The sequence below is a fragment of the Ptychodera flava genome, chromosome 18 (genome assembly GCF_041260155.1).
Source record: "Ptychodera flava strain L36383 chromosome 18, AS_Pfla_20210202, whole genome shotgun sequence".
In the NCBI taxonomy this organism is placed as follows: Eukaryota; Metazoa; Hemichordata; class Enteropneusta; family Ptychoderidae; genus Ptychodera; species Ptychodera flava.
The window spans coordinates 26,911,430-26,938,942 of NC_091945.1; the positions used below are offsets into that span (position 1 = coordinate 26,911,430).

At 38.6% G+C, this 27,513-nt stretch overlaps 1 protein-coding gene across 3 annotated transcripts in view; it reads right to left on the reverse strand.

The window, feature by feature from the left end:
- LOC139117270 (beta-1,3-galactosyltransferase 1-like) overlaps nt 1-27,513 on the reverse strand; it is a 109,208-nt gene that overhangs the window by 68,148 nt on the left and 13,547 nt on the right. For all 3 annotated transcript variants that reach the window (XR_011548489.1, XM_070680224.1, XM_070680223.1), the window contains exon 2: nt 9,637-9,731. The gene's annotated coding sequence lies outside the window, so the exon portion shown is untranslated. The remainder of the gene's footprint in view (nt 1-9,636; nt 9,732-27,513) is intronic.

The window sequence follows — 27,513 nt, forward strand, 5'->3', positions numbered from 1 at the left end:
TTCTGAATCAGCAAATAATCTCGTTGGTAGTTTTTGGCATCACGCCAGGGACGAAATATCACGGTGAATCATGAGCATCAACAAGGGAGAAAGTGGTTTCGAAGTTTGCTTTATTGAGGCGTTAGGCATCATCTAACGCACCTCGGGGACAGATATTTTTGGACTCTCAAACTTTTACAATTCTTTTATGATCTATCACTTGTGGGGGCCCATTTTAAAGCTCTTGGTGAAAGAAAAAGTTTCACCGTCTTAGTTTTTCGAAAATCGAAAATTTTATTTTTCTTCATAGAGTTACCACACGGATAGCGGCCATTTGATCTTTGTTTGTGTAGTACCAAAAATTGCACGGTGACCCCTGAGTTTTATTCTTGGTTTTGAAAGGGTACGGTTAAAGATTCACTGAGTAAAGTTTGAGCAAAAGTTTAAGTCTTTCACTTTCGAGGCGCATATTATCTTAATAATACCGTCACATGCGGCAGCGTTTACCGACAGAAGCCATATGACTCAGCACTGTCAGAATCCCCACAACGGACACATCGTGAGAATGTATGGTCTTTGTAATATCTAACAAGTTACACTAACGTGGATGGATATGCCGACGGCTTACCTGTACAAGTTGTGTAACTGTCATTCAACGGTAATCCGAAAGTTAATAAATTGCCTGGCAAGGTGACTTGAATAAAGAAACCTGGCATGAATATGGGTCTCTACAAAGTGCGGGTCACTCTATTGCAACCCGTGTAACTACATCAGACAGTTATTTATGTTTTCTATACTATACATAAGTCGAAAGAAGAACCTTATTTTCAGTATATTTGCCAGTTGAAGCACAACACCGTTATCATTTGAGGTTTATCGAGCCGTCACACTATTAATCCGCTGGATTTGCCATGGTTACAGCTTTTCAACGTGCCGTTGCCATTGAAACATGACACAAAGGCCAGTGACGTCAGGAGAGACATCTGCAGTGACTCGTAGGAAAGCCCACATCAATTTGAACGAGGTTGTTCTGATCAGTGAAATGAATGAAGCCTTTTAGTATCATGTGATTTGTCGATAATGTCTAGCAGAATCTCACTCGCGAAACTGACATATGCGTTCTCTTGATCTATTTCATGCAAACAAGAATATTACCATATTTGCTTTGAGATGAAGAATGCCTTGACAGTTTTTTTGCGAGAATGGAGACCAGGAGCAAGGAGAAAAACGAAAATTTTAATTGGATTCGTCATATATGATACATTTTTGTCTGTTATTTAGGGATGTCCCCGAAGCTCACTGATGGACGTAAAGCCCCAGATCAATCTTTCGGCAATAACCAACAGTGACTCGAGGCATATAAATACATCTTTCATACCAAGATTACACTCTTCTTAAGTCTGTAAGATTGCACTTCATCACGGGGTGTGCACGTGTCACATTAACACGCGTAATATAAATATATATATATATATATATATATATATATATATATATATATATATATATATATATATATATATATATATATATATATATATATATATATATATATATATATATATATATATATATATATATATATATATATATATATATATATATATATATATATAAAATCGGAAGTGAGGATGGTCTCAACAAGACACAACAAAAAGGCTATCACGGTGACTAGCTTTCGCCCTGCTTACAGGGCATCATTAGGTCCAACTGGAGAACTCAAGTACATGTGTCACTGTGTATATATATATATATATATATATATATATATATATATATATATATATATATATATATATATATATATATTTTTTTTTTTTTTTTTTTTTTTTTTTTTTTTTCGGGCGCATAATTCATGTAGAAGGTAATAATATCTGTAACGTATGTTTCATCCATGTCTACAATAAAAAAGACAGATATCAGATGAAGATGTCACATTTATTGCATCGACCACTTCAACTTCCTGTGACATTATCTGTGAGAATATGCATACACAGAATAAAATCTGATATATACATCATCTGAAAACGCCGATAAACTAGAAAGCGAAAATGAAACGAATATCACATGTTGTTCGCTTTTACTGAATTGTGTCATATTTCCACACAATTTAGGATATTTCTATGGTAAATGAACACAAATCGGTAATTAAAGTCATTTTCTATTCTCGGTTTTAGAACGCTTTAAACCTAAGAAAATCCATTCAGTGTGTGTACCATGAAAAGGTTGGTAAGCGCGATCTCACACATTTGCACGACAAGTAATGCAGCCACTGCATTAGCGTACTTGAACTTTACTGTCGAGCCTTTTGGAACCATAAAATGTATTTTTGCTACTAGTAAAAGCGTTAAAATTAAACAAGAAGGACCGTGTAATATTGGGCTGCTAACAGTGAAGCACATTCAAAAGCGAACACAATACTGTAATTGTGTCTACATTGAATAATGTATTTTTCTAACAGGGTTTTTATAAATGGCTTGGATAGTATGCTTACAAATGAGTGACAGACAATCACTTCGACTGTATTCTGTCGTCTTTATTGAAAGGAAAAACAAGCTGACATTTTCTGATTTATCCGTAACGATAAGAGAACCTCTATTCTGCCTCTGCCGTATTTGCTTTCATGCGTAAACTGATATTACACGATTTGTACATTCATCCGCCGGGCACAATGAAATTACCGCTCGCCAGTCCAAACGATCCAAACGTAATACCCAGAAGACGATAAAACCTGGGTTTGTCACGTGCGTTTCAAATGTCATGTCACTATCAAGTCTTAGACAAAGCCGTCGTGATCATCTGTGCATTATGCCCGAAAAATCCGAACGACAGGTTTGTCAGAGTTCGCCCCTTTCTTTTTACATAGCAAAATTAAATGCAATGCAACACTGAATTTAGGGCTGCATATCTCCATACAGTGCAAAGGTAAACCTTCAATATTCTGGACGCAGTCCATTTGTAAGAAGTCTTCAGCAAGCCATATTGTAAATTCCCATTAAGACAGGTGGTCGTTGAACAAAAATAGCACATAATTTGACTGCATCGGTTGATTGACTCATCGCAGCAGACACAGTACATTGTAAATTTGATCGTTCTATTGGACGCAGATAAGAGTAAACAATTTAATAATTGATCCGTCATATCACGAGAAATTGTTACCACTATATCACCATCGTTTGAAAAAACATATTTACGTTTCCTGTCATTTTATCGATCCACTGAGTAAATCTTCACGCAAACCTGATATAATGCAACGACTTTCCTCGGCTGAATCAATTAAATCCATTTGCTCAGTGACTTTTCGTATCTTTTGTCATCCATCTGAACTACGACATTCTAGCGGCCTGAGAAGATTGACAACGGAATATCGTTAATGTAACATCGTGTATAGCTATCATCCTGTTTTCTGAGGGGTAATGACAGGAAAGACAGCATTTGACCAGTCAAAATGCAATGCTAGTTATGTGACATCATCTTAACGATGTCAACCCATAGATCATAGATATCTATAATTTACATCCATAAGAATTGTGCAATTAAAGTATTCACGAAACATCAAAAGGATACATACATAGCATCATATATATACTACATTCACACATGCATACATGCATACCTACATACATACATACATACATACATACATACATACATACATACATACATACATACAGACAGACAGACATACAGACAGACAGACATACAGACAGACAGACAGACAGACAGACAGACTGACAGACTGACAGACAGGCAGGCAGACAAACCCGTGAGATGAGCGCGTTTTATATGTATACAGCATACATTTTAGTGTTCATCTGTCGCATGTTATAATTTTACTAATCTCACGCATTTAACGATAAAATGCTTTTCAACTGCGTATTTCCTGAAACATATGACAAGGTTAAGCGGAAACCCGTGATTCTAAACACAGGCTTTGCTTTGGATTTTAGCCCGAGTTCAATGTGATAGTCTGAATAAATAGGGTGGGTTATCTTATGATTTGTCTAATTCTAAGCTCATAATATATCAATTTGGATGGGCGACTGACAACTTCTTAGCGGACCTTCGCAAGATTATAAGAGAATTTTGTCTTATCATTTAAAATGCTTAACAACAAAACAATGTGGATTGGCAATATATTAAGGAATGAAAATATATTTCATAGCTTCTCAACATTCCTAAGTTGGTCTTAAAGTTACCAGTTCGTGTAAAACGGCCAAAATGCAGATGACCATCGCATTTTGTATGCGAATTTCAACTGATATGTAGGCAATGGGGCACCGGTTGTCCGTTTTACAACAGGTGAATTGTATTACTAGTAGTACCTTCTGACCTGTGCAGTTGCCAAAAAGAACATTCCCTAGTGCATTGTCAATACTGCCCTAGCCACGCCTTGGCTGAACAAATATCTTGTATAAAAGACTAATAGCTGGATCGCATTGATATTTCAAATGAATTGCTACGAAGTAGTTGAAGGACCTGAGAAATACATTAAAGATAGCATGAAAGTCGCAACGTCGCAAAAGGACGCATTAGGTACGCAAATAGACGCGACAGCGCCATTCTATGTCTAAAGGATGCAATAATCATGAATATCGAAGTAACGGGAAAAGTACCGTACAACACCTCGGAAAAACTATTTTCCTCTGGGGTATGTGCAATTTTCGAAGCAGCTCGAAAAATGTCAGTATAAATATCTCATCTTTGAGACAATCTCTCTACGCAAGAGCATGCGTTTCTCCATTTCTTGCAAATGCAGCTGACGGTGATATCTGCGGCGGTGTGAAGTTACACTTATACATGCGAGAAGAGCCCCAGTCGTGCCGACGAACAAATGAAGTGGTAAAATACAGTATCTTGTCGCTATTCAAGGGACATATTGAAATCGTTCAGCTTTGCGAACGCCGAATCGAATGCTACCTTAATTTGAACTGTATTGCTTTATTCACAATTCTCAGGGTGGCTAGGTAAATGTATAAGTTTCAAGCGTCGAACAATTAGGTCATAAACGAGGTCATTTTCGCAAAGACATAAACTCATCCAATACGTCACACTGGTTCGTAGCGCCATTGCATAGCGTGGGCAACCCGGTAAGACTGCTGTTTAAAATATTAAATCATGATGGAAATTATTCCTCTGTGTTTTTTTCTACAGCGTTGAGCATTTCAATGTTTCATAAATGCATCCACTTAGACAGAACGATGTAAACGCTGAAGCGATTTGGGAATATTTCACCTCGCATATATCACAGATATATTTGTGTTCAATTGACAATTCACAAACGCACAACCTCATTCATCTAGCCATACACATGACAATTAAAATCATACCGAAAGGACTTGTCCTTTCCATAAGTATTTAGGAGACAGTGTTTGATACTTAATCGCAAGGGTATAATGCAATATTTAATAAAACACTATCCCTAATATATAATATTCACATGCAGTATTTATCTGGAGAAAATCTCGCGATAGAGTGCTTAAAAAATTGGTAGCAAGCGCCCGGAGAATACATCAAAACACCGATGTCTGTCGTACAAGCTTATCTTTCGCCATAAAACTGCCATATACAGTCAGGGGGCCGCCGTTTGAAATATGCCGCAGACAGTTATCAAACGAAGGTACGAGATAGGCAAATCCGAATATACGATACGCGAGTGTCGGATATGAAACATAGCGCACGTGCTGGCTAAAGTCTTGACTTTCCCATGTCGATGCACTGTTACATGCCGTTCACCGTTACTGACAGGCAACACCAACTGAAATCTTTAAATCATTTGCACGCCGGATAGAAGATATGATGAAAATGAGGATGTCTCATGCATACATCACCTTTGTCTCATAGAATTGCCTTTTTCTGACAATGGAGACATCGTGACGACTTGGAGAGACCCTCTTTTCATTAACCCTTTCACCCCCAGTTCCCTGTATACAGCTCCAACTTTACCATAGAAAACGATGGATTTGGGACAAACCATGGTGGTGAAAGGGTTAAACTCAAGACCAACTTCAAGACAAACCTTGATAAACGGTTACTCTCTTTGATTGACTGTGTTAGAATCTCGGAGTGAGATTCACCAAAGTCTGTTTTCAGCCCTGCTGAGAATTAGTAATATTTAAATAATAATACAGTGACGGTAAAGTAATAATCACGAACTTGTTCTGCTGTGAATCTGAATTATTCACAAATAGCTGAAATATCATCAGCATTGTATTTAATGTAGTAGAACAGTGTAAGCATTCTGGGTGCACCAAAATTATCTCTTTTTAGTTTCTCTCCTACACAACTGTCATTATAATCTAATCTTACCACGCGCATCTAAGGATAACACTTCCCGGCGCTAAATTGTTCTTAAATTATTTTGTATCTGTGGTTTACTTGCTGACTGTAAACGCTACACATTCATGTCTACATATCATTGTACCATCAGCACATTCGGCACTTCTCAGACATTTATGGTAGAATGCACTTCAGAGACAGATATTCGGAGTCTCAAATGCTTTTCTGATCTATTGCTTGTGGGGACTCTTTTCAAAGCTCTTGGAGTAAGAAAATTTTCACTGCCTTAGTTTTCGAAAAACCGACAATTTTCCCCTAGAGTTAACATAGGGATGACGACCATTTTTATTTTCAAACATCGGTAAATGTTAGGTAATCTATTTCTCTTGTACCAAAGTTTGCACAGTGGTCCCTGATTTTTATTCTTGATTTGGCAAGAGAATGATTGAAAGTATCATTTATAAAATTTGAACAAAAGTTTAAGTCTTTCAATTTGAGGCGCATGCTACCTTAATTGAAGAACAGTAAGTATTCTGCTTTGGTAAGTTATTGGTGGAAACAGGGAAACGGAACGCCCCTATATACAGTAAACAGAGTCACGGTAAGACAAGACAGACGTAGTTACATTCGAACTTCCATTTGGCTATGATTAAGTAAATCATTAATACGTATTGGTTTTTTGCCGCAGCATAATATGCAACAAAAGATGAAATAAATGGATTTTGTATGTGTAGCATCCCAAAAGAGGTCTCTGTAATGCAGTTCAAACAGTATGGCACTCCAGTAAAATATTGCAAATGGATAAAAATCATCAGAAAGAAACATAATTGTGCGTCAGTTCAAGTTGGAAAGGAGGCTTTACCTTCATGTATCCGGAGAACTCCGTAATTCAAATTAAATAAGGAATATGAAGTCACTCGGCTCGTTTTGATATTTTCTCAGAACATCACCACATACGCTAAAAGCCATCAAAAAGGCCTTATAACGCGAATGGGCTTGCCATTTCATCCACTCATCATGCAGAACACGGAGGATGACCGTTCCAATCACATTATCGACTGTAAAACATCCTGTGAGTTGGACAAATGTGACCTAACATTCATTGAGGAAATTTACGAGGACTTGCTGAGGGCTTTTCCATTATCTGATCCTTGCCTTCTAGGTTCCTTCTTACATAGATTCCTTGGGCTCTTGCTCTGAGCAAAATTTGATTAAATTCGTTCGCCAAGATTCACTTCAAATGGCTACTCCTGACAGACAACAAACGCAAACATGAGGGGAGGGAATGGTAATGCGGGATGGATAACCCTTGCGCTATCTTGTGATCATATAGCCATTCTAGCTATTCTCATCACATCTGTTCTCCATCACTATCACCTACCAAGGACAGTTTGGAGAGAGAGAGAGAGAGAGAGAGAGAGAGAGAGAGAGAGAGAGAGAGAGAGAGAGAGAGAGAGAGAGAGAGAGAGAGGAGGGAGACAGACAGACAGACAGACAGGCAGGCAGGCATACAGACAGACAGACAGACAGACAGACAGAGACAGAGAGACAGAGGGGACATAGAGACAGACAGACAGAGACAGAGATGGAGACAGACTGAGAGACATGGACGTGTATTTACATACATATATCTGTGTCCGTATACTACGTATGTGTACACATAGTAAATAGATTTGCAAACAAGGTTGTGGAAAATACTTTCGCACATATCAGTATGGTAGAGTGAATGAGTGAAGTAGCCGCAGCAAAAACCCACACAACACCAAGAGTATTGTTAAATGAGTCATGGTGGCAGCGAAAAATGTAAAGAAAATCGTTGAAAGTTCATTCGTAGACTTCTAAAACACACACATTTACCTTCATAGGTCCTTTCCTTGCGCTACTATTGCTCGATGTCTGAATTTGAACCCTATAACAGCGATTGGATATTCCGATATCGATGGCTGATAAAGCTTTTAGCGTCTGCTCCCCTATGCTCTATGCTCTCTCCTAGTCAATAGAGAGTGAATAGCTTTCTCACTAATAACCATTTCTTCGATGCTTGACAAGCCAATGCATGGCAAACTCCAAAGGACACGATGTGTCTGTCTGACTGAAGAGTTTAGGTATATTTGGATATTGCAAGAGACAGCCGTGACTTGTACTTTCTGAGAAAGCATACTCCTCGCTGATTAAGTTAAAACTTGCATTCTGTAGGCATTCTTATATTTTCCCGCGTTTAGTCATCTATTTCCTATTTATTTATTTATCGGCATAAAACTTGTTCTTACAATGGCGTACAATTCATCAGAAAAAACAAACTCTAAGACTTTCTGGTATAATTGTTTTGAAAGGTTTTCCAAAAGAGTAACGGATTGACACGTTACAAGGATTAGATGGTGCATCTACTGGGCAGGATAAAGATGCACATGTGATGATAATGAACGGATGGTTCTGAGAGCAACGTAAACAACGAGGGTTTCAGATATTTTCATATGCGATTAAGGATGCTTATGTTGTATTCAGTCACATATAAAACAGCAAGTCAGAATACACCTCTCATGTTACAAAGAATCGCACCTTTGCCTGCAGCACATGACAATAACCACTGCCAAAGATTGCCAATCGTTAACAGCCAAGGGAGAGGCCTTCATGGAGTCGCGTTCCTCAATCAAGTTAATAAATCATAAGAGTGCAGCTTCATCAACTTGGATAGTATTTCCAGGTGACCGAGTAACACAGCCAACATAAATCAAATCGGAAGAAAATCACCATGGCTACTTTGCTCAAAATCAGCGGCAAGGTTGAACAGGACTGATTAACAAAGGGAGTCTCCATCGGTACCTGTCTCATGTGTGTTCATGTCCACGCCATTGATCATGCGTGATAGGTAGTAGAAAAAGGGTTTTGGGGACTGCAACTTTTGAGTAATATCTTATTTATGCAGATTTGTCACACTCTCAGCATTTTACAATGAATAAAACGATACAAGGCTTTCGTTTATAATTCTGTAACAGAATATTCGATAAACCGCGGTGCTAAAATTTTAATCATTTTCCCAAAATCTGGGATTAACAGACAGCAAAACAAGAGAAAATTCCCATCAAATCTGTCTGAAAATTTAATATAGTAAAACTCATGACTTTTTCACTTGTCATCCATTGATATTGGATTACGAAAATGGAGAATGCTGAAGTCTGTGGCAAATATACACAATAATGTGTCCTGTTTTCCATGCAGACGCAATTTACCACTTCAGTCCTTCCGTGTCGCCATTCTTGTTCAGTAAAATGCAACAACACGTACGGATAGTAAGTAACATATTGCTAAATAAAACATTATCGTAAGACGTAAGATGCGATCAACGGAGAAAGTTAACATGTCCTTTTGTTTTCATACCTTTGCATGCCAGGTTGTCCACTGCTGACGTCACTTGCGTCCTGTGCTCCTAACATTCATTTGAAGCGGGTTCCACACTGGGTTAGAAACGAGGACTGTGAATATAAAGAAAAAAAAGAGAGTTGTGTGAGCACGGGTATTATGACAATCGACTAGACTTGTGATGAGAGCAAACAGTTCAACATGGAAGAGAATGCGAAAATATGAGATGATGAGGCTTTAAATCTCTTCCCATTACAAAATCTTGTATGGAAAGAAATAACGGTTTGTTCACGAGATAGCTTCAGTCGCATCGTTGTTGTCGCCATGGTCACATACATGCGACTTTTTCTGGCAACGTCTTTTAGTGGTTTGTCAACAATAGAGGAAACCCCTTAAAAGTAACCAGTGCAATGGATGTTCCGTTCACACAAATTCTCCAACAAATTTTTTGGCAGAATATGGTTTAAGACAAGCATCAATTTTATCCACGAAAGCAGACCTCGCACAGCATGTCTTTTTTTTCTTCAAATAATGTGTGAAAAACGGAGATCAAACGCCACTTCAAACAGAATCATCGTCGAACTTCAACAACATGTCGACGACGGTGATGGAATAATTGCGTGTTTTCTGAGTATTCTCAATAAAAACATGAGATAAGGCATCTATGTTATTATCTGAAATAAGTAAGGCGGGCACTCCCTTGCTACTGTTTACATTATGGTGATCAAATCAGACAGAGTGGACTTACTTTCTTGTAATTGATAATAAAGAGGTTAAAGCACGAATGTTTTTTCGTCATAAGTCGACAACATTTTGAAATTAACAAGAGTTCAAGGGACATCTGATACGTTTGAAACAAAAAAAAACAAACAAAGTAAGACTTTCATGGCCCTTGTGTAATACGGCTGTTATGATCACAAAAGAAAACAATTTACTGAAAATTACTTTTTCTGTAACTTAATAAGTCCACGGCACCTAAATCAAATGTAGAAAAAACTGAAATGAGTGTCTAGACTTTTACTCAGAAAGTAATGCGCTTATGCAATCATTCGCAAAAAAGACAGGTCGCACTCAAACCCTAGGATATTGTAAACTAAATTTGAAAGAAAATGGCCATGTAACAGCCATATTGGATAGTCTTGCAAAATAATTTGATGTGCATGTGTTAGTCATAGTGTGCTGTCCTTTCTACCAACTTTGGATGACATCAGTCACGGCACACGAACATAATGGCTGTAGACATGAAAAAAGATGGAAACAAGATAGCTGCCTGGTGGAATGGTATCACAAAACCAGTCGACGTGCATATGTATGCCACAGCGTATTATCCTTGTACCAAGGTTCAAATATATCCGTCTGAGCATGCACGCACGCAGGCCGCCCCAAACTATCCCCACTCCCCGGTACTTCGTTCGCAGAGACTAAAAACTAATGATCTGATCTCAGTGGAATTCAAATAACATAGATCTATCATCGAAATTTTTTTTTAATTCTTAGATCTCACTTAAGCCTTTAATTGCATAACGACCGTATCGGAAACGTGAAGCGAATAATTAACCAAGCGCTTTCACTTTTGATCGAATGCGGCAGTCTGAAGTTGATGCAGTTTGTGAATCTGTCAACAATTAAACCACTAATGATGTCTCTGATCGATGAGAGACAAGAAACACAACACGACCGTAGCCTCTTCATCAGTTCCACGGCAGAGAAACTCCGCATTGATAAAGGCAGTGTCACAAGTTATCTCATTTAAATGATATATTTTTATTTCATTATCTGATATATTTCACTGATCGGTGGCGCAACGAAGCAAAGTGCGTGACAAACAGCTGCATTTGACATATTTTGATGTTTTTTGAAAAAATATTGCTTATCTATGGGGATAATTGCATGGGATAAAAATAGCAATAACACCACTGACCTATTGAAAATCGAATGAAATAAATTTGTTTGACATCACACGCATCTGCGCGTCCGTTTCTGAAGCGATGGGAAAACATATTTGTCTGACGATTTTCTCAGAAATGTTGATATTGATCGCGTAGTCACATGTATAACTTTTTGTGCAGGGAAGTGTTTTATCGCTCGACTGAGGAACTGCTTAATAGAAAGACAGCGAACACATTACTTTATTTTGATTGATATCCGAGTCTTGAACAATCCAGCGGGACGTTCATAAAAGTATCTGCCGATTAGATGTTTATGCGAACGCGCTTCCCGCAGCGGTGTTGACAATGATGTGGTTTCAGCTTACCTGTATTACGCGAAGATGAATAAGAAAATGCCGCCTGGTCCCACGGCATTCTGCAAAGTTTGCAAGAATATGGCTTGCGCACACAATATTTGACCATCATGGCTTATTATAACTTAAGAAGGCCAATGAAGGCATGATAGTATGACGGATGTCGATATATGTGCCAATGTTCCTAAACTTTATGAAACTTGAGATGTATAAACCGCCACCGATTTTACCATTTTAAATTGGATGCTCGGCTTAAAAGCACTGCGATGAAACTAAATGTGAAACTACGTGAAAGAGATCCAAGATCTTGAATAAAATGCCAGTAGGCGAGAGAAAAAATATCATTTCAACGGGTCGAACCGACTCAGATTTGGACCATCACAAATTTCTTTATTTTTCACTTAATCTTCACACATGTAATATCTCCCATGTTTATCATTGCATACGGCAGTGTGTTGAGAGGGTCACATCTATAGATTAGCATTTAATATTCAACATGGCCTCTAAACATTTCACTTTTACTTGTCCGTGACGGTTTTTGAAAATTGTCAAAGCGTGTTGATTTCCGGTAAATTGTCAGAACCTTACATCAATACAATGGCAATCGGTAGCGCATTGAGAGATGTATTTGGAATTGACAAGATCCTGAAAAGTTCAAGAAAGTTTGATGGCAGTGATGAATTATGCAAATTTCTGTACAGGACGTCATAGGCCTGTATGAATGTATTTGATGAAAGTATAGTCGACGTCCGAACACAATCAAACACATATCGGTGACACACTTGCACAAGCCGAGAAGGCGTTTATAATGTTCGTAAAATATATAAACAGCTATGGAATATGAATATTATTATTAATAAATCAGACGGCATTTGATCATGGTTGAACTTCCTGTCCGTTCTGCAATACTTGAAAATTCTACATACTGTATTGGCCACGCGGTCAAGTGTAATCCATAGGCGTTGTGTGACTTTTTCCGTGTACTGCAGAGTGGAAAGTAAACTTAATCCTGTTGAATCCGTTTAGGGATTTTTTCACGTCTTACAGAACCCAAAAGAAGCCCAAACCTGTTCCAATACCAATCATGTCTTATTAATAGTATTCACATTTAATAACTATTATATATTTTGCAGAGAAAATAGATGTATTCTCTGCCTGTGACACTTGTAGTGAAACGGCGGTATTTTAAAGTTTGTATACTGTTTCATGCGTATCAATGCGGGTTTTAACATTTCAGAAATGTTACTACATGCTTTTGTAAGAAAGCAAAATACGTCAAAAGGAGCTACGTGTTGAAATCTATTCAGTAGAAAGGCATTTTGCAAAGGAACTAAAAAAACACAAAACAAACTAAGGACACAACTTGAAAGGAAAAAAAATAATTGCGACCTACCTACCCAAGTTTTAAACAATCTCGCTCCTGTAATAGAATGTTTTATCTTCACTTTATGCTAAATCTTCTTCAACACAATTCTCAGTGTTTTTTTTTCTATTAAAATCGCTCCATGGTCAAGCCATTTACACGTCATATGACTATAATTTTCTTTAATGAGGAACGGTAATGCCGCGGGGCTTACACCGTTATCAGTCTCTGAAGGCCTTCACGAATGAAAACAAAATATAAAATGTTTGTAATCACAATGTGTGTTCGTGCCTATGCATACGCTGTTTCTGCATTTGCTATTCACATCTATCGCGGAAAGGTATCATGTGATAGTCAATGTGAAAGGAGCTGAGCTAGATGTAAAAGGCCACATTCGCACATCTGGGCGTTACTAATGAACTGTGTGAAGGCCTAAACGTGTTTACCGAGCGATTTCACTATCTCTGTTGTTGAACTAGCATCATATCGTTGAAAGCATTTGCAATCACGTGACCGTACTCGAGGGATTTTTTTTCCGAGTTAGAGACGACCTGCAGAGGAATGGAAGCTTGCGAGGTGAAATTTTTTGCGTAATGTTGATACTGCGACTCGCCTTCCCCGTGTTATTTCTGCTTACCACGGAATGTACGGCATACTGGGTTAAGAAAGAGTAATAATGAAATAGGGCTACGAATGTGTCTTGAACTCTCCCATGCCGAGTATAAAGTACCTCGTATTGACCTCCTGTAAGATAATCCCCTACAAAGCTCACTAAAGCTAGAAATTCATTATTGACACCAAAAAAATAAATCTCTTCAGCGAACACAATCATCATCATCATCATCGTCTTCGTTTTCGTTGTCAGCAATTGCTTTCAACAACACACTAGAGTGTGACGTCAGTGATTCAGTTCAAAGCCACTCTGTTTGTTCCCTAAAGACACGGCGCTTTACATCTGAATAATTTCGAAATCTGGCTGACATTCGTGCGTGTGTGTGTGTGTGTATATATATATATATATATATATATATATATATATATATATATATATATATATATATATATATATATATATATATATATATATATATGAATACATATGTGAATACATACATATATATGTATATGTGTATATGTATATGATATATATATATATATATATATATATATATATATATATATATATATATATATATATAATATCCATATATATTGGTATTCATATATTCATATGTTGGCTTTTCAAGTATTACAAAGGCATATAAGTAGCAAACAATGAAGCTAACTTTCGACAAAGTTCGGCTGGTCTTTAGTCCATCTATAAACCTGCAAATGCTTCAGTGTCGCACAGGTTAATAACACAATGCAGATTTGCGCTAAATTTAAACACACATGCATCCTTTTTGCTGTCTAACCTCAAGTTTTTTTCACTACAACTGATTCAGCGGCCATATTGAAGGAAAAATAGCTGTTACATTGGACAAGTTAACATTTTTATCAATTTCTGCTCTATGAAACGATTTCATTTAACCATTCTTCTCCAAAATTTGTTGAAATACAAAAGACAGAACTGGACCTGAGCTTTGCGAACAAAACGCAGTGTGTTCTACATTATTAAAGTAGAATGCTGACTCTCAAATGTTTACAACACTTTTCTTTTCTTCCACATGTTCGGGTTGATTTTCAAGTTCTTACAGTAAGAAAAATCTTCACCATTTTAGTTTTTCGAAAATCGTAAATTTCATTTTTCACCACAGAGTTAACACAGAGATGGCGGCCATTTTGAATTTCAAATACTAGTATCGGTAAACGTTAGGTATAAGTACCAGACTTTGCACGGTGACCCCTGATTTTTTATTCTTGGTTTGATAAGAGTATGGTTGAAAGTTTCATTGAATTAAGTTTAAGGAGAAGTTTAAGTCTTTCACTTTCGATTACTACCTCCCAATTAAAATGAAGTATTCGACAACAACATTAGAAATAAAAATAACACGCACTGACTGTGTAGACGGACTGAACACGAGGTTTCGACATAATTTAGCGAGGATTAGAAATGTATTTTTTACAAAAAAGCACAAAAAAGGTAATAAAACGACATTGGACGTTATGGCTTCTCTATCTGGTCCAGTGCTGATTAATTTGCCTTAATCAACACGGATTAAAATTGGTTTGACTGCATTTGATTGCGGCACGTATATTACGAAATCGCGCTGCACGACAGCAATCAGTAATGTCAAATGGGCGACAGGTAACTTTGTTGCCCTCAAGACAGCGCATCACACTGCCGGCAAAATCGCGCCAATCGGGTCAATTATATCCGCAGTCCGTAATGGTGAATTTCTTTGCCTGACAGCTTCGACTGGCTGGGCGAGTAACTTTATTCGGAATGGCTATGGTTATTACACAAAAAATATTCAAATCTTCCACAGGGGTGCAATTAAATTGAGCAGATTTGTGAGGAGAGATACTTGCGCACTGTGACACAGAAACGCATTCAACGGCATCTACATAAGACCGCAGAGGAATGAATCAAACTGAATCACACAGCGGTCTGGTACAAAATCATAAAATACGTCTGCTTTGCATGTCAGTGTATGAAAAAACCCTTGCTTTCGATCACATTTTGAAGCACGTCTACGCCCTTTGTGAGCAAAACCAGCATTTTACGGTATAGGCCACTGTTTTTGTTTATTGGTTGTAGGGTGGCGTTTTGCGTCGCACTCACTATCGAAAGTACTGTTTGAACGGGAATAACCTGCTGTAGGTAGCAGAACACTTAAATCACGCGCAATCTGTAAATTATTTCCGAACCTCGCGAGATTATTGTGAGCAGAAGAAAAAGTCGAGGTTCGGTAGTTTCGAACAGGCATTGCGTAGGTTGGGTTACCAGGGAAAAAAACATTTCTCTTTTCTATGGTCTTATTAGTTCCATTATATGATACTAAAATTTGATTCGAAAGTCCTATAAATGTTGAACTTGAAGAAGAAGAAGAAGAGGATTATTTCAGGAAGCCGCTCATGTTCTGATGAAACTTTTTGAAATTTCACTGAATTCCGATATCCAGCATCTTCTCCTGGTGTGATTGAAAACAGAAAACTAATACAATGTTTGACAGAAACTTCATACCACAATAACTGATGAACCTCCGTCATTCGGCGAATTTAATGCGAAATCAATTTTGCGCCGAACACGAAATCTGTGTTGTCGATAGGGTCGTGATAATTTTCCGAGCACGCAACAAAGATGGTATGAACATTACTCGCCCATCAGTCGCTCTTTTTGTCATCGAACGTGGCTGAATAGCGGCTTTGTTCAACATGAAGAAAAACCAACCGAGAAAAATCGGCAGCACGTTCACATTTCACTCTGTGATTTTTTTCCCTTTCAGATATCTTGTATAGTGTGCTCTTCATGAACTAGATTTCCTAGACTGCGGCACGTATTTTTCAAACTATTTTGATACTTGGTGTTTATCAAATGACCGGCTTTCTTCGTCGTAAAGGCGGCAAACGGAGTAAAAGAGCTGGCACGTTCAAGAAGTATAGCACCCTGTTGAGTTTATCTGACGAGGAGAAGATCAGTTTTTCTCACGATAAGGAGGTCATTGTGCTGTGTTTCATGGGAAAAGTGAGGTTGTTCTGTATCCTGAACAGCCATCATATTTTCGAAGCGAGCTCTAAGAATATACGCTGTGAACCTTATGGATGCGATTTTGTATTAAAGGTATACTGTCACCTGTTCCAATTTTGCCACAGTTACCATGGAAAGAGAAAATCTAACCAATCACAGATTTTAAGCGGGTGGCCGCTTTTTAAAAACAGCGCCCTCACGTGGACATTTGAAATACCAAGGAACGCCCCTTTAACCATATATGGGGATATTTAGATTACAGGTGACTGTATACCTCTAAGGTAGAACGTACCCTGAACGTGAAAGACTTTAAACTTTTACTCAAGCCTAACTCATTGATACTTTCAACCTTTCTCTTACCAAATTATATATATATATATATATATATATATATATATATATATATATATATATATATAAGCATATATGGGTCACTTTTATTTGTCACTGTATTTCATATATATATATATATATATATATATATATATATATATATATATATATATATATATATAATTGATGGATGTTTCTATTTACTAATTCATTAACTGTAGATGTCTGCTCACGCCTATGTCTGCTTCGTACAAATAGCTCTCTGTAGGTTTGCTGAACAGCCACAGGACCGATCACATGTAATTACCATGATCACTCGACCGATGCGATTAAGATTGACAATACAGGTCCATCAACGCATCTTTAATTAAACAACCACGTGAATCCCCGAGGTCACGTGTACTGTAGACAGAAATTTAACGCTTGAATAAATGTGATTTTTTTCTTTACCTCGCGACTGACTGTATTACAAACACCTTTACGGTATTTACGGTATAGAATGTGGCAAATTGTCCAAATTCTGCGATCAGAAATCAATTTTAAATTTGATTTAAACGTCATCTAACTTACGGTGTTCGGATTGTATCGCAAATACCCAATGGGCAGCCGAAGATATAGCGACATCTGAATGTTCCCATGGTATACAGGAACTCTCAAAGAAGTAATTCAGCAACTCGCTTCATTATAAGTCGAATCAGCGCATGCGTGAGAACCAACCGTGAGAAACAGTGTATACCATACACGCAGAGAACAGCAGCCATTTTGAATTTCGAAATACAGCCAACGATGGCGTTCAGGAAATTTTGTTCTCCGACAAAAATACTATAAGTTGGCGCAAGAATTTCTGCTTTAAAGGCAAACTTCGAAGTCTTCCGCAGCAGATTATGAGAAAAGTGGGGGAAAGACAGGGATGATCAAAAAGAAACGAAATTTTGACATACACGCATAAAGTCTCTTTTGCTTATTTTCCGTTGTCATCACGCTCGTATAACTGAGCTCTTAAACACCAAAGACGATAACACTAATTAAAAAACAGTTAAAATGACAAGAACTGCTGTGCGATTAGCTATAATGTTGCTGTATTTTAAGAGCTGGGTCAATTAACACTATAACTCAGACATCTTACAGTGGTTGTGATATCGGAATATGAAATGTTTTCGTAGTTAATTTTTTTACATGGTCGAATCGTTTCGAGAAATCCTAAAATCGGACTTGGAGTGTGACCTTGCCTACATGACGTAAATCTTGCCAACTGTAATATTTTCGACACATTAGCAACTTATTCTTCTATCGCGTACAATCTAAAACATAATTACATAAAAATGTTATCCCTTGATAAACGTCACAACAATAAGCTTAAAGATAATTTTGCGTGATTTTTGGAATACAGCGGTTTACGACAGTTCGTTAAGCGTATGAATTCACAACTTCTACGGTTTTTTTTTCTATCGCATCAGTAGTCCCGCGCATATGTGTTACTCTCACGGGGAAAGCTTGCCGCGATCAAGTTTCCCCTACACGGAGATGACAGCCTTGTGCAGTTCCCGCGGAAATTAGGATCTTAACATGTAAAATAAGAACCTAGCTTCAACCTAGCTCTAACTAATAAGGGTCATATCGTTATTTCTATCATCTCACTTAGTCTCGGGGCAAGGTATATTCAGCTGGGTGCCGTAACCAAGGCTGTAGTGTATGATTGATGGAATTTCCAGAGGGCGGATGTAAGGTCACCGTTCTGTTCCGGGCACGCCGACGAATCCGTCATTATTAACAGCGAAACGGTGGGACTCACCCCGTATCCATAGAGCGTTAGTAGTATCTTACGAGTCGGGCAAATGTTTTTACCGACTCTCAGGTTGTGGAACAGCGTGTCTTACATCGATTCCAGAATACCGGCACAGCGTGCGTCGAAGACTTCTGATCCCGTCATGGACCGTTTGATATTCGACGGAAATTCGTGATCAAATTTTTGTTTCGAAGATGAGAGCATGCTTATTAAATATGACGAACATACGGGGAAACGATGCCTTGGAAATGTGACCCAGGACCCCACTTAACATTATCTATAAATCAATGCAAGACTTTCAAGCTTCCCCCCCCCCCCCGTCTGATATGCCGATGGTAACTTCTGAACTTTATTTAAAATTTACATGCGAGAATTTTACGAAAACATGATTTGATCGATAAATGAAAAACTTTACGTACTCACAAATCAAAATGTAGTTATCTATAGAAGCCTATAAAGTCCCTTGAAAGCTACATTGTTTTGGAGAACATGTTATGACAAAAATTGACAAAATTGGGCCCAAGTATTTACATTGTCCAAATTAATTTTCATCGTCGTTTGGACAAATGATATTAAGGCTCTCGCAAATGACCTAAAATGCAAATTTGAGACCTATTAAACAAATGGTTCATGGAAATAAAATTATTTTGACAAAAAATAATTAAAAATTGCAGTATGCAAATTTTTAGCTAACTTGAATACATGTCAAATACATTGTCCCCACAACTATATGAACCAAACATCAACGTAAAAACATGAGTTCCTTTTGTGGCCAAAAGGAACTCATGATATATTTGAAATTTAGGGCCCGAGTAATTTCTTTTCCTCTTTATGCCATCTACGTCTATGAGGTTCCACTCATTTCGAGATTATCATTCCAAATAAAATAACTGCCCACATTTTATGTAGGAATATTCAATTATGACATATGAGCTCCATAAGTTTGGTTTCCAGACGAACGGACGGTGGGAGAGACAGACTTATACACAAACACACACACACACACATACAAACAGATTGACAGGATGGTAATATGGTCCCCTTGTTGGCCTTCGGCACAAGTGTGGCCAAAAGGGCTCTTTTCAACAAGATCTATTTCTATGTTCATCTCGATTCTGTGAATAAACATTACTATTACCAGAGAGAGAGAGAGAGAGAGAGAGAGAGAGAGAGAGAGGGGGGGGAGAGCGAGACAAATCATACTAATTGGATTGGAAATTGGTGATCTTTAGATAGCCAGTTAATGGGGCCACACTTGTGCAATGAACCTAATTAGTTGTAAATGGTTACGTTGTGGTGGAGATCACGACATATAATGTCACACGTACAGAGTGGAAGAGAGAGCCATTGTACAAATTTGCAAATTGACGTGCCTAGACAGATTAACACGTAACGCAATAAAAGTCTACATCAAGTCAAGTCACAATGAGAGTCTACACCAGGTCAAGCCACTACCTGACTTGCGCAGTTATGTTTGTGACACACCTTTTCAGGGAAATCGTGACCTTTTGCCCTCGTTTCAATTACTATTTCATATTAACGGTGATATTTGTTATTTCGTCGATAGGCAATGATGTCAGTTCGTTGGCACGTTGCCAAAAGTCTTCCTTGGGACTGCGAAGGAGGCGTTACATGCAAATATTTACATCATAACATATTTACTGGTGTAGGTCTTCACAAGCATGAAGCTCAGTGAAACACCATTTCTGAGCAAAGTGAGAACGTGACCATCGTCACGGCATACTTCGGTCTGCGGAACAGAATTCAACAATTTCTTCGGTGACACGAATAATTTTAAAATCCTTGAGTCGATACTTTTCTCCACTCCAACGCGTTCTCGCAGTGCAATATATACTGGCACATATTTATGCTCAAAGGACACATTTGTTTTATTCTTCCCGTCACATGACATGCAACGAATCGTGACCCCAAGGACTAAAAGAGATAAAATGACATCGCGTCGAGATAGCGGCCGTTACGATTTCCGTTAGTGCCGAAATAATGACTGTATATACATATTTATAGAATCAAATTGCCAAATACACGGATATTATTCCTGTTGACAAATGCCACTAACGGAGATCAGCACGTCTTCGCTAATGAAGTGCTCGACAGTCGAACAGTAGGCGATCACACGCGGACATTTTGAATACATAATTCAGCTTTTGTGATACAAAAATGGATGGTTCTGACATACATAATAGAACAATGGGGAATATATGAAAACTCATGGGTGTCAATGCCTAGCTGATCGATACCATAAACTAAATTTGAGCATTCTGTAAAAACATGATGACATTATTACGTCAAGTTCCCACGTCAGAGTCCTGCTAAAAAAAGAGTTTTCTGTGGTCGATAGCTTGTATGGCAATATTAGGCGCTTTAAATAAAATTCTTTGTTTGCCGTCCGCGTGCTGGTAGGTTTTGAGAGAAAATTGAGAAAACAAAAACAATGTTAACACTTTTGCAATAAAAATATTATTTTTCCAAAAGAAGCCAAATGAAAATGAGCTTATGTTAACTTGATACACGTGTGTTTTTTGGCTGCAGGTGTTGTTTTACCTGCCTGGCTGGTAGGTTATCAAAACTCCGAGGACGGCAAACAAAGAATTTTCTTTAAATGGCCTTAGCATAATTATGTGGGAGGCAAAACGAAACGATAGGTTTCTCATTCGTGGACTTGAGTTCACTCTGTACCGATGACGATGGGGAAACCGTTGATCCTAGTGCTGTGCACAAATTTAACAAATACGGACACACACAGTGGTAAAAGCGTAAAGGCGGTGTAATCGATGTGAAAAACAAGCTACCCCCGTGGAAAATCAGACAGACGTTTATCGTTTCGCAGGCTTCAAATCGATGCCATTAGAAAATTGATTACTTAACTTTTTTGAGAGAGCTTCAACCACGGCAGCTGTATTTTTAGAACTGAACATTTGAATGTTAAAGGAACACTGGCTGAAATTTTTTATGATTATTTTTCATTATTTTTTGTTTATACTTCAATAACAAAGTCTTGTTCTATTTCCCAAAGCATGTTGAAAGACCAGCTATTTAGTTTAAATTATTAGACAACGTCTACACATGTAAATACACAGTATTCATTTACATTGGAATTCTAGTCCGGACCAGAATTCACTTGTCAACAATAACAATGCAGTCTACATGTGTACACTGAGGCTTATAGTTGACAAGCTGAATACTGTGTATCTCAACATGCTTTGAGGAGTAGAACAAGAAACTGCAGTTGACATTAAAAATAAAAATAGTGAAAAAAGATCACCATCAACAGTTAGAGGTACATGTATTGGTTCTTTAAATTTACAATTTTTCTTTCAAGCAGAATTTTTAATCGTGAAACTGCATTGAAGTTGCCGTAGTCAAGGTTATTATGCAACACAAACGATATCAGCTGTGTAAACGGCCTTGAGAAAATGATAGTAAAGAATTCAGGCGGAAATATCGATGTCTGTTCGCATGATACGTCGCTACGGGATGTCATGTCATCGCTGATACCGTTTGCGTTACTCAAACTGAGTACTTTCAGGAAATAGAATCGAAAAAGAGTGGTATTTTGAGGACAAATAAAACCACGGTACAGCTGCAGGATTCTATGGGGCAGTAGGGGTATTTGTTTCACTTTTTTCCGACGCGCACCAACATAACAGTTGTACGTCTGTTTTGTTCAAATGTCTAGTGTTTGGGTTACACGGTGTTCGTGTGCGTACGATAGGAATTATTGTTGGCAAATTGGATTAACGGAGCGGTCTTTAAATTCACCTGTTCACGCAGACAACGGGGATTATATCACAGACAATAGAACATAACGTATGATATACACACGCACAGGCATTCCTGGTAAACTGAGCACCTGACTTTCTAGATGTTCTTGACAGCAGAGCAAGAAAGCTACGTTATACTTCTCTCTACTACGTCGGTGTAATACTTTGTTATACTCATAATCCTCAGAAATTGGCAGAGAAAATGACATGACACACCCTCGATAAGTTAGCGTCCTTGGGCGTGATAAATCCTAGAGGATTATGACAATACGTTACTACATATGTGGATAGCCTACAAAAACGGATAGCCTACAAAACGCACTAAGTAATTGAGTTGAGTTGCTATCATTCGTTTCTAACCGCTAACAGGAGATTGTTTTCGACGAGAAATACTGAAAACCTGTCACTCCCGAACGAAATTATAGGGCATGTTAAATTGGGAATCTGGTCGGTTGACAGTATCTGTAACTGCAGGTCAAATTAATTACATTCAGGGCTTGGATTCCGGCCGATCGTACTATTAATTTGCGGTTCAGTCGGTCGTTGCGGTTCTATCAGAACGAATAGCCAGCATCAGAGAAGTTGTACAAATTCCTTCGACATGTCATGTACGACTTCTCATGTAATTAGTACCGTGGAAAAGATGCAACAACGACCAGTGAGGTCACGTGAGTCTCTTATCATTCACATCCCTTATCATTTATATAAAGTCGAAGTGACTGCGTTGACATCAATCGGCAGCAACAGCGATCTGTGGAGCGACAGACTGCGCAACCATGGTAACTCGGTAAAGTCTTAACATTTGCAATGGTCTCAGTATCTAGGCAAGACGGCATGCACGAAATTGAGGCCGCGGTCGTTTTTGCCAAACCGTGAAAGCCGGTTTTGGCGCGACAGTGGCAAATATCATAATAAATATCATTGGCGACGCGAAATGGCTGATGCAAATTGTCAGTTTACTATGCCACAGACATCTCCTTGTCTGTGACTAAGCGAACCTTTCTATCGGGTGCCCGGCGATACTGGGAAAAGCCGACGGCCAGTACAGGTGTCGTATTGTTTTGCATAACCACTTCAGCGAGTCGTTCTTAAAGAAAACCAATCTTACAGATCATGTTTCATTCCGTAGTTCGCAGGGCTGGCATGATCAAGTATTGAGAGAAACAAATATGGCGCCACTGAACAACGATCTCTTCACAAATCTATTACTGAACCAGTTCAATAGTACTGAATGGCGATATTTGACTATCTCCTGCTTCGTATAATACGCATGCGCACTAAGGAAACCGAACGAAGTCCGACTATCCTGTCCATATGACATTGTACCAAAATTTCCATGATGACCCCCCCCCCCCCTCCCTCCCAATTTTATTCTTGCTAGTGAAAGAGCATTGTGGAAAGAGTCCTTAAGGAATTTTTCCTGTGGTTTAAGGTAGAACGCGCCTCGGGGACAGACATTCCGACTCTCAAACTTTTTACAATTCTTTTCTAATATACAACTTGTGGGTAGCTTTCCACCTTTGCGACGACCTATTTTCAAACGTGAATTTTGCCATCAAGATGTGTACTTTTACCCAAGTATTATATATCACCTGAAAGCTATTTCTATGAATTTTTTTGTTTTATCAAGAAAATTAGTGTCCGATGAATTTTTTTGAAGATCTTAGTGAAAGTGTAAAGAAAATGGGTGGTCTCACGTAAAAAAGTTTAAATCTGAGCGGAGAGAGGCTATTGCTTAGGTGTTAACGGGCAATTGGTCTTCAGAATACTGGCTACAAAACCGTGTCTCAGATTTTTGAAAAAGGCCTTAGTTTTTTCACATCGTTGAGTCAAAGTTTATCCACCGATTAGTCTTACAATGCCGCCTAATTAAGCAGCAATAACTCGACTTTAAAAATCTTCATAAAGAAACTGAGACACGGTTTTGGAGATAACCTCTTTGACAAACGTCTGTGAAAATCTGGTGAACTTCCGTTCACGCGTTCTCGAGTTAAACTCTTTTGAATGTGCTGCAATGTGACAAAATGCCGAACTGAGAAAAAGGCGATTTAGTAAATTGGTTCGGTTTTTTCCTTTTGAATGGCAATAAACAATGTACTCAAACGACAAAACACTAAAACCAGATAGTGAAATCAAAGTGTTCAACTTCAACAGTATATTCACTCATTGGAATCAGTGTCAACGGTCGAAATGAGGCTAAAAAGGGTGAATTTTGGGAGCGTTGTACTCTTTTTAGAGCGCAATCTACACAGTAGCTGATGAGTAAATAAACTTGGGGAGTGCCAGGGAAGGGATTATGCATAATCTGTTGACTGATTAGTTGTAAGGTTTCAATAGAGTATTAACTGTTCGACCTAACTGTCGGAACTGCTACGGCATCTCGATGCCGTCTACACGAGCGCTTGGACTAATTACCTCCATGACAAGCGTACCGTACACTACAGTGTAAGTTTATGGCAGCATTCGATTCGACCTCGGAAACGACTCACTGCTGCGGAATGAAAGCGAGCCCGATGAGTGATATAGGGAAAACAATATTGGCTGACAACAAAAATTTCTGCGTTTGTATGTGAATGTACATTTGCGGTGTCTGTGATCATGGAGATAAAAAAGAACAGCTCCATGCTGTGATTCATTACCGAGTAACCGAGGATTCAGTGAGCAGCCATTTTTTAGATCTTCACGCGCCTTGAAAACCGATTAACACGAATCAAACTACGAGCATTTCTGAGACAATAGGTCGTCCTCACTCTGTACAGCATTTCTGTGGGTGAAGACCGTTTCTGGAGTCATTGCTTAAATGAACCAATCGCCTGTCGGCGGCATAAAAGTCAAAGGAGAGAAGTTGAGAAAACATGAACATAGAGAAAAGTACGTCATTTCATCAAGCGCAAGTTGCATGCGATAGACCGCTCGTCAAGCGTCTACGTCACAGCATGGAGGTACTAGTCTTCCTACCTCCATGGTCACAGATAGATAACTCTCTGCTGTTGTTCGTATCCAACATGAGTACCATCGATTCCAGTCGAATATGATATCAGACCCGTCTTCATTACATGTAAATCTCAGGATTAGGATGGTGTTTTGCACTGTATTCAAGTAGTTAGCCCGTAAGCGTCTCATTCAATGGTTTACCGACCAATGATGACATGTTGATGAAAACTCAGGGCGATTACGTTATTACGTTGTGACGCTCAAATTCATATTGAAATTTGTCTTCGGTCCTGCAGCATTTTGGCTACTGCCATGATAACTGATAACAATGCTGTCGTGTCCATTCCCATAAAATCATTTGATTCACATTCGTCCGGTGTACGATGAACATTTTTTAGTCGACGTATGTTTTTACCTTGTCAAGGTCGGTTTCTCACTTAGTGGTAGGGTGGTTGCATTGTACGATTATTGGGTAATAGCGCGGTCCGGAAACGAAATGGGACAAGGAAAAACGGGACCGCGGGATTGAAACGACTTCGACATTATCAGTTCACTGCCATTGTGCCAAAACGTCTGCAAACCAAAGCAGCTATTGTTTTGTGGCGTGTGATTTCTGCATCGCTACGTATTTTGCCTTGGGAAAATTTGCTGTCGCTCTCTTGAAGCACATGCAATTTGTTTCCACCTTGTATTTTCTAATCACAAGTAGTTCCAGTGCCGCGGCTTCTGATATTTCATTTTTATTCATAAATTGTTCAACTCACTTAGTATTCTCATCGAACGGACAATGTCGGGTTTCTAGACCTTTTGGCGCAAAGTCGTTTCGGCCGCACAATTTCCGACCCCAAGACGTTTAGGCAACGCGACCAAAGACGTTTCGGCACTACCTGGTTGGGGGAACTCGTGCCAAATGTTACAAATCAAAATACTGAGAAGTATAGTGTCAGCATTCACATGCTTTAAAGTTTGTGAGAACATGGTGAAAAACCGTGAGAAAAGAGTTTCATATCATTTTCAATAGCAATAGCCGCCGACACTGTCAAAGTTTGAAAAGCGGCGCCTAAACGGCACTGTGAAAGTCATACTGGTCAGAACGCAAAGGTCACGCTTATGTTTGACTGGTCTGTCAGTTACTAATAAGTTTGAAGGGAAAAAAATAAATCTTAACGGGGGTGTCGAAATGTCTTGGGGCCAAGAGAAGCCGAAACTTCGGCCGAATGTTGCTTGAATGTTGAAGATGAGAAGGGTGTCTGTTGCGGTATTCAAGTGTTCCCGCTGTCACTAAGGCCGCCAGTGGAACGTACCATTTATGTATACGGGACAGCCTCTTCAAAGATGTTTAACATTACGAAACTTATCCACCACTCCTGGTGCTTTACAAAAGCACAAAAATGTCCCAGATAAAACATTTAGTGCGTGGGCCATTTGTGTAATCTGAAATTGTACCGTCAACAATGTCATAAGTCTGACCTTGTCCGATTGTGTCGATAAATTGTGATCTTTTTGGAGCGGCCACCCCTATGAGAAAAACGGTAAGACCCACCTTTCGACCCCTAATTGCCAGGTACACACTATGGTCTTGATCTCCGCAGTGAACGGTAGGTGTTAATGGGATTTTCACAGCGGTGTTGACTAAGTGCATGTGAATACTGTGACGCTGCTTGCTTAGCGTAATCCCTCGTCAATCAAGACTTAACGGTAGTCTCAAACGCCGAAATGTACACCTGTGCCTCTCGTACATTTTTATTCCAAAATTTCACCCAAAAACAGGAACTTCACGACCAAGATATTCTACACACAAGGACGATCAATATTATAGGAATA